The sequence below is a fragment of the Physeter macrocephalus genome, chromosome 16, assembly GCF_002837175.3.
Source record: "Physeter macrocephalus isolate SW-GA chromosome 16, ASM283717v5, whole genome shotgun sequence".
NCBI classification, from domain to species: Eukaryota; Metazoa; Chordata; class Mammalia; order Artiodactyla; family Physeteridae; genus Physeter; species Physeter macrocephalus.
The window spans coordinates 52,113,205-52,122,191 of NC_041229.1; positions in this window are offsets into that span (position 1 = coordinate 52,113,205).

Genomic DNA, 8,987 nt, shown 5'->3' on the forward strand with positions numbered 1-8,987 from the left:
ACATATGGTCCTTATTATGTTGAGGTAGGTTCCCTCTATGCCCACTTGCTGGAAAATTTTTATCATAAATGGGCATTGAATTTTGTCAAAAGCTCTTTCTGAATCTATTGAGATGATCATATGGTTTTTATTCTTCAATTTGTTAATATGGTTATCACATTGATTGATTTGCGTATATTAAAGAATCCTTTCATGCCTGGGATAAATCCCACTTGATAATGGCATATGATCCTTTTAATGTGTTGTTGGATTCTGTTTGCTAGTATTTTCTTGAGGATTTTTGCATCTATATTCGTCAATGATATTGTTCTGTAATTTTGTTTTTTTGTAGTATCTTTGTCTGGTATTGGTATCAGGGTGAAGGTTGCCTCATAGAATGAGTTTGGGAGTGTTCCTTGCTCTGCAAATTTTTGGAAGAGTTTGAGAAAGATTGTGTTAGCTCTTCTCTAAATGTTTGATAGAATTCACCTGTGAAGCCATCTGATCCTGGACTTTTGTTTGTCGGAAGATTTTTAACCACAGTTTCAATTTGATTACTTGTGATTGGTCTGTTTATGTTTTCTGTTTCTTCCTGGTTAGTCTTGGAAGCTTATACCTTTCTAAGAATTTGTCCTTTCCTCCAGGTTGTCCATTTTATTGGCATAGAGTTGCTTGTAGTAGTCTCTTATGATGCTTTGTATTTCTGCTCTGTTTGTTGTAACTTCTCCTCTTGTTTCTTGAGGTAGGCTTGTATAGCTATAAACTTCCCTCTTAGAACCACTGTTGCTGCATCCCATAGGTTTTGGATCGTCGTGTTTTCATCATTATTTGTCTCTAGGTATTTTTGATTTCCTCTTTGATCTCTTCAGTGATCTCTTAGTTATTTAGTAATGTATTGTTTAACCTCCATGTGTTTTCTGTTTTTTTACGTTTTTTTCCCCTGTAATTGATTTCTAATCTCATAGCGTTGTGGTCAGAAAAGAAGCTTGATATGATTTCAATTTTCTTAAATTTACCGAGGCTTGATTTGTGACCCAAAATGTGATCTATCCTGGAGAATGTTCCATGTGCACTTGAGAAGAATGTGTAATCTGCTATTTTCAGATGGAATGTCCTATAAATATCAATTAAATCTATCTGGTCTGTTGTGTCATTTAAAGCTTGTGTTTATTCAGGTGCTCCTATGTTGGGTGCATATATATTTATAATTGTTATATCTTCTTCTTGGATTGATCCCTTGATCATTATGTAGTGTCCTTCCTTGTGTCTTGTAACTTTATTTTAAAGTCTATTTTATCTGACATTAGAATTGCTACTCCAGCTTTCTTTCGATTTCCATTTGCATGGAAAATCTTTTTCCATCCCCTCACTTTCAGTCTGTATGTGTCCCTAGGTCTGAAGTGGGTCTATTGTAGACAGCACATATATGGGTCCTGTTTTTATATCCATTCAGCAAGCCTGTGTCACTTGGTTGGAGCATTTAATCCTATCACATTTAACATAATTATTGATATGTCTGTTCCTATTACCATTTTCTTAATTGTTTTGGGTTTGTTTCTGTAGGTCCTTTTCTTCTCTTGTGTTTCCCACTTAGAGAAGTTCCTTTAGCATTTGTTGTAGAGCTGGTTTGGTGGTGCTGAATTATCTTAGCCTTTGCTTGTCTGTAAAGCTTTTGATTTCTCCATCGAACCTGAAGGAGATTCTTGCCGGATAGAGTAATCTTGGTTGTAGTTTCTTCCCTTTCATCACTTTAAATATATCATGTCACTTCCTTCTGGCTTGTAGAGTTTCTGCTGAGAAATCAGCTGTTAACCTTATGGGATTTCCCTTGTATGTTATTTGACATTTTTCCCTTGTTGCTTTTAATGATTTTTCTTTTTTTTCCAGTTTGATTACTATGTGTCTTGGTGTGTTTCTCGTTGGGTTTTTCCTGCCTGGGACTCTCTTTGATTCCTGGACTTGGGTGGCTATTTCCTTTCCCATGTTAGGGAAGTTTTCATCTATAATCTCTTCGAATATTTTCTCGGGTCCTTTCTTTCTCTCTTTTCCTTCTGGGATGCCTATAATGCAAATGTTGTTGTGTTTAATGTTGTCCCAGAGGTCTCTTAGGCTGTTTTTATTTCTTTTCATTCTTTTTTCTTTATTTTGTTCCATGGCAGTGAATCACACCATTCTGTCTTCCAGGTCACTTATCCGTTATTTTGCCTCAGTTATTCTGCTATTAATTCCTTGTAGTGTATTTTTCATTTCAGTTACTGTATTTTTCATCTCTGTTTGTTTGTTCTTTAATTCTTCTGGTCTTTATTAAACATTTCTTTTTTTTTTTTTTTTTTTTTTTTTTTTTTGTGGTATGCGGGCCTCTCACTCTTGTGGCCTCTCCCGTTGCGGAGCACAGGCTCCGGACGCACAGGCTCCGGACGCGCAGGCTCAGTGGCCATGGCTCACGGGCCCAGCCGCTCCGCGGCATGTGGGATCCTCCCAGACCGGGGCGCGAACCCGGTTCCCCTGCATCGGCAGGCGGACACGCAACCACTGCGCCACCAGGGAAGGCCCTATTAAACATTTCTTGCCTTTTCTCGATCTTTGCCTGCATTCTTTTTCCTAGGTCCTAGATCATCTTTACTATCATTATTCTGAATTCTTTTTCTGGAAGGTTTCCTATATCCCCTTCATTTAGTTGTTTTTCTGGGATTTTATCTTGTTCCTTCATCTGGTACATAGTCCTTTGCCTCTTCATTTTGTCTGTCTTTCTGTGAATGTGGTTTTCGTTCCACAGGCTGCAGGATTGTAGTTCTTCTTGCTTCTGCTGTCTGCCACCTGGTGGATGAGGCTCCAACCTGATATATTTAAACATCCAAATTTTCTGTCAACACTTTTGTGGTTTCATTCTCTAAAAAGTATTTTTAAATATGTGATACTTTTGGAATTTGTTCTGGTATTATGAGTGAGGCATAGATATAACAATATCCTTCAATGGATTATCACAATGTTACAGAATTTTTTGCTCTAAAATTCATCTTTTCTTTACTTATTTGTAATGCTATCTTTTTCATACCCTAGACTCCAACACATATTTGAGTGTATTTCTAGATTTTCTAGTCTGGGTCAGTGACTTTCTGTTTATTTGCAAGTATTACACTGCTTCTTTTTTTGTAACTATAAAATATGTTTTAATATTTGGTAGCATTATTAAACACCTAAACATCAATCTATTTTTTCAATTTTCCAAGTGATTCTTGCTTATTTCTTGTTTCATATAAATGTGTAATCAGATTGTTTACTTCCCACTCGAGAAAAAGTAGGGTTTGTATGGTATTTATCTCATGATGAATTGATGGAGTAATTTAGGGAGAGCAGGCATCATTATGATATAGAATATTCCCATCCAACCTCTCTGTGTGCCTTTTTATCTGTTCTGATCATCTTTGGGTACCTTAGGAGCACTTAAAATTTTTATTTGTATGGATCTTGACACTTCTTGTTAGATTTATTTCTAAGTATTTTATCTATTTTTTTTGCTGTTGTAAATTGAGTTTTTTTCCCTTTTTTTATGTCCTTTAACTGAATGCTGTTTGCATGTATGAAAACTGTTATGTATAAAATTTTTGTGCTTAGACCCTTACAAAAGTTCTTTTATTATTGGTAATAGTCTTTCAAGATTATTTTCTAAATTTCCAAGTTTACAATCATATTTATTATTAGCTCCTTCCAAATTTTCCATTATAGATCTTTTTTTTTAGTTCTCTAATTTGTTGGCTGATATATCCAAAACTACTAAATAGAAATTGTGATTATGTATATCATTGTTTGATTCTTAGGATTACTCATCTAATTTTTTTCTTTTATGTATAACATTCTTTGAATATAGGTACGCCTTATAAAGTCAGTAAAATTTTTGTATTTCTTACTATTTTTAATTTAAAAACTTCAAGTCCTTTTTTAGAATTGAGTGAAATGTCCACATATTGTTTTTTTCTTTATTTGGTTAATATGGTAAATTACATATTTCTTAATATTGATACATACCTATATTTCTGGAATAAAATCCCTTAAGCCAGTCATCGTTGGGTTTGGTGTGGGGCATTTCCTTCTTTTTCCATGTTTTAAAACTTTGTAAATGTCATTGGAATGATTGTGTAAAGGTAGTGAACCCTTTGCTTACTACTAGCATCCTTTAGAATGGTCAGGAGTCCTTCCTAACTAATTTCTGCCTATGTGGTTAGATATATATTTTTTATTTGATGTAAAATTGAACTACAAAACTGCATTAGTTTCAAGTGCACAACACAGTGACTTGATGTTTATGTACGTTATGACATGATCACTGCAATAAATCAAGTTATCATCTGTCACCATGCAAAGTTAATAAATAAATATCATTGGCTATATTCTACATGCTGTACATTACATCCCATTGATTTATTTTTTAACTAAAAGTTTGTACTTTTGATCCTCTTCACCTATTTCTCCCTTCCCCCCCCAAACCCCTCTCTTTTTGCAACTACCAGTTTATACCCTGTAACTATGAATCTGGATTTGTTTTGTTTGTTTGTACATTTGTTTTGTTTTTCAGATTTCACATGTAAGTGAAATTGTATGGTATTTGTCTTTGTCTGATTTACTTCACTTGGCATAACTACTGCAAGGTCCACCCATGTTGTCACAAAAGGCAAGATTTCATTCTTTTTATGGCTGAGTAATATTCCATTGTGTATATATACCACTTCTTCTTTGTCCATTCATTTATCATAAACACTTAGTTTGCTTCCATTATCTTTGTTAATGTAAATAATGTTGCAAGAAGCATAGAAGTGCATATATAATTTTGATAGTATTTTTGTTTTCTTCAGATAAATACCTAGAAGTGGAATTGCTGGATTATAATGGTAGTTCTATTTTTAATTTTTTGAGGAGCCCCCCATATCATTTTCCATAGTGGCTGCACCAGTTTACACTTCCACCAGCAGTTCACGAAGGTACTCTTTTATCCAAATCCTCACCACCGCTTCTTATTTCTTGTCTTTTTGATAACAGCCATTCTGACAGATGTATGGTGATATCTCATTGTGATTTTGAGTAGAATTTCCATGATAATTAGTGATGTTGAGAATCTTTTCATGTATCTATTGGCTATCTGTATGTCTTCTTTGGAAAAATGTCTATTCAGGTCCTCTGCCCATTTTTTAATCAAATTGTTTTTTTGATATTGAGTTGTATGTGTTCTTTGTATATTTTTAATATTAATCTGATATCAGATATATGATTTGCAAATACCTTCTTATAATCAGTAGTTTACTTTTTATTTTGTTGATGACTGTATTCACTGTGCAAAAGCTTCCTGGTTTGATATAGTCCTATTTGTTTATTTTTGCTTTTGTCACCATTGACTAAGGAGACATGTCCAAGAAACATTGCTAAGAGCAATTTCAGAGCTTACTGCCTATGTGTTCTTCTAGGAGTTCTGTGGTTTCAGAACTTATATTTAAGTCTTTAATCCATTTTGACTTCAGTTTTGTATGTGGTGTAAGAAAGTGGTTCAGTTTCATTCTTTTGCATGTAGCTGTCCAGTTTTTCCAACACCATTTATTAAAGATACTGTCTTTCCCCCATTGTATATTCTTGTCTCCTTTGTCAAAGATTATTGACCATATATATGTGTGTTTATTTCTGGACTCTCTATTTCTGTTCCATTGGTCTATGTGTCTGTTTTTGTGCCAGTACCATACTGTTTTGATTACTATAACTTCATAGTCTAGTGTGAAATCAGGGCACATGATACCTCCAGCTTCATTATTCTTTCTTAAGATTTTTTGGCTGTTTGGGGTCATTTGTGTTTCCATATTGTTAGTATTGGGGTTCTTTTAGTATTGTTTTTTTTCTATTTCTGTGAAAAAATCTTGGTATTTTCATGCAGATTGCATTGAATCTGTAGGTTGCTTTGGGTAGTGTGGACACTTTAACAATATAATTTTCCCAATCTATGAACACGGTGTATCTTCCTATTTATTTCTGTTGTCTTCAATTTCTTTCACCAATGTCTTATTTCTTATAGTTTTCAGAGTACAGAACTTTCACTTCCTTAGCTAAGTTTATTCTAGAAATTTATTCTTTTTGATGCAATCATAAATAGGACTTTTTAAAAAATTTCTCTTTCTGATAGTTTTTTTTTTCTAAATTAGTTTATAGAAGTACAACAGATTTCAGTACATTAATTTTCTATCCTGCATTTTACAGTATTCATTTAATCTAACGGGTTTTGGATGGAATTGTAAAGGTTTTGTATACATAATGTCATCTGCAAATAGTAATAGTTTTATTTCTTCATTTCCAATTTAGATGCTTTTTATTTCTTTTTCTTGCCTGATTACTCTAGCTAACACTTCCAATACTATGTTGAATAAGAGCAGCAAGAGTGGACATCCTTGTCCTCTTCCTGATCTTAGAGGAAAAGCTTTAAGCTTTTCACCATTGAGTAAGATATTAGCTGTAGGTTTGTCATATATGGTCTTTATTATGTTGAGGTACAAAGTATGTATACATTTAAGGCCAATACTCCCTTATTGATATTCTGTCTGGATAATCTATCCATTAATGTAAGTGAGGTATTAAAGTCCCTTACTGTTATTGTGTTGCTGTCAATTTCTTCCTTTCTGTCTGTTAATATTTGTTTTATGTATTTGGGTGCCCCTATGTTAGGTGCATAAATATTTACAAATGTTACATCCTCTTGTTGACTTGACCCCTTTATTTTGTAATGTCCTTCTTTGTCTTTTGTTATAGTCTTTGTTTTAAAATCTGTTTTGTCTAATATAAGTGTTGCTATCTTATTATTCTTTCTTTTCATTTTCAGCTTTCTTTTCATTTCCATTAGCATGGAATATCTTTTTCAAACTTTCACTTTGAATCTGTGTGTGTCTTTAGATCTGAAGTGAGTCTCATAGACAGCACATAGATGAGTCCTGTATTTTTATTCAATTAACCACCCTATGTCTTTTTATTAGAGAATTTAGTCTATTTACATTTAAAATAATTACTGATAGGTATGTATTTTTTGCCATTTTTATTAATTGTGCTCTGTGGGGTTTTTTGGCGGTTCTTTTCATTCCTTTCTTCTTTTCTGGTCTCCTCCCTTGTGGTTTTATTACTCTCTTTAATGTTGTTTAGATTCCTTTCTCATATTTTTTGTATATCTATTACAGGTTTCTGGTGTGTGGTTACCATGAGGTTCATAATAACAACCTATATAGTAGCAGTCTATTTTAAGTTAAAAGTAACTTAATTTCAATAACATTCACTTCCTTCCCCCATATTTTATGTTTTTTTACTTCACATTTTGCATCTTTTTATTTTATGTATTTTTGAAATAATTATTGTAGTTATAGTTGATTTTACTACTTTTGTCTTTTAACCTTTTTACCAACTTTATAAGTAGTTGATTCATTACTTTTACTACATATTTTCCCTTACCAGTGAAATTTTATTTATTTTTTTTCTTTTACAATTTTCCTTTTCTTTTTTCTAGTTATGGCCTTTTTTTTTTCAGGTTAAAGAAGTTCCTTTAACATTTCTTGTAAGGCCAGTTTAGTGGTGATGAACTACTTAACTTTTTCTTATCTGATAAACAATCTTTGCTTCAATCTGAATAACTTTGCTGGGTAGAGTATTCTTGATTGAGAATTTTTGTTTGTTTGTTTTTCTTTTAGCACTTTGAATATATCATGCCAGTCCCTTCTTGCCTGCAAAGTTCCTGCTGAAAAATCAGCTGATATTCTTATGGGTGTTCCCTTGTATGTAACTAGTTTACTTTTGCTGCTTTAAGTTTCTTTGTTTTTCCTTATGATATTTTAATTACAATGTGTCTTGCAGTAGATCTCTTTGGGTTCATCTTGATTGAGACTCTCTTTGCTGCCTGGACCTGGATGTCACTTTTCTCCCATAGGTTAGGGAAGATTTTTATCCATCAATTCTTCAAATAAGTTTTATACCTCTTTTTTTGCTTTTCTCTCCTTCTGGTACCCCTAATATAGACAGAAGTACACTTGATGTTGTCTCACAGGTCCCTTAAGCTATCCTCAGTTTTTAAATTTCTTTTTATTTTTGCTGTTCTATTGTGTGATTTCTGCTACCCTGTCTTTCAGGTCACCGATTCATTCTTCTGTGTCATTTAATTTGCTGTTTCTTCCTGCTAGTATATTTTTCAGTTAGGTTATTGTATTTTCAGATGAGTGAGTTGTGTTTAGTACTTTTCATATTTTCATTCTCTTTTTGAAGTTCTTACTGTGTTCATTGATTCTTCTTTTGAGTTCAGTGAGCATCTTTAGGACCATTTCTTTGAACTCTTTATCAGGTAAGATACTATCTCCATTTCTTTAAGATTTTTTTCTGTTTCTTTATTTGGAAAATTGTTCTCTGTTTCATCATTTTAGTTGATGCTCAGTGTTTGTGTGTGTGTGTGTGTGTGTGTGTGTGTGTGTGTGTGTATTTTATGTGAAATAGCTATCTCTCCCTTTCTTGAATGAGTGGGTCTGTGTAGGAATTGAAACTTATCATTTAATCTTGCCCTAGTTCTTCTTGTTCGTCTCTGATTGTTTAAGATGGACCATGTTTCAGGACCATACGGTCCTGAAATGCAACCCTCCCTAGTGACTTGAGCCTAGTGCTCTATGGGCATCCCCTGTGTAGGCTGCACATGCCTATTGGCCTTGGACGAAGGGGGTTGAGACAGTGGCTTGGGGCTTGTGGGGCTGACTGAGTGGCATGGAGGGATGGTGCTGCTTGCTTGCTGCTGTGAGCAGGTTATATTGAGACTACAAAAATGGTACTTTCCAGCACTGCCACCAGCAATGTAGAGGGACCCTGTGAAAATGGCATCCACAAGTGTTCCACCCCCAGAGAGAGACCCAAAAGACTTCTACCCCTCTGGCAGATGCTTTAAGATGAGCAGTGGGGCTTCCCTCGTGGCGCAGTGGTTGCGCGTCCGCCTGCCGATGCAGGGGAACCGGGTTCGC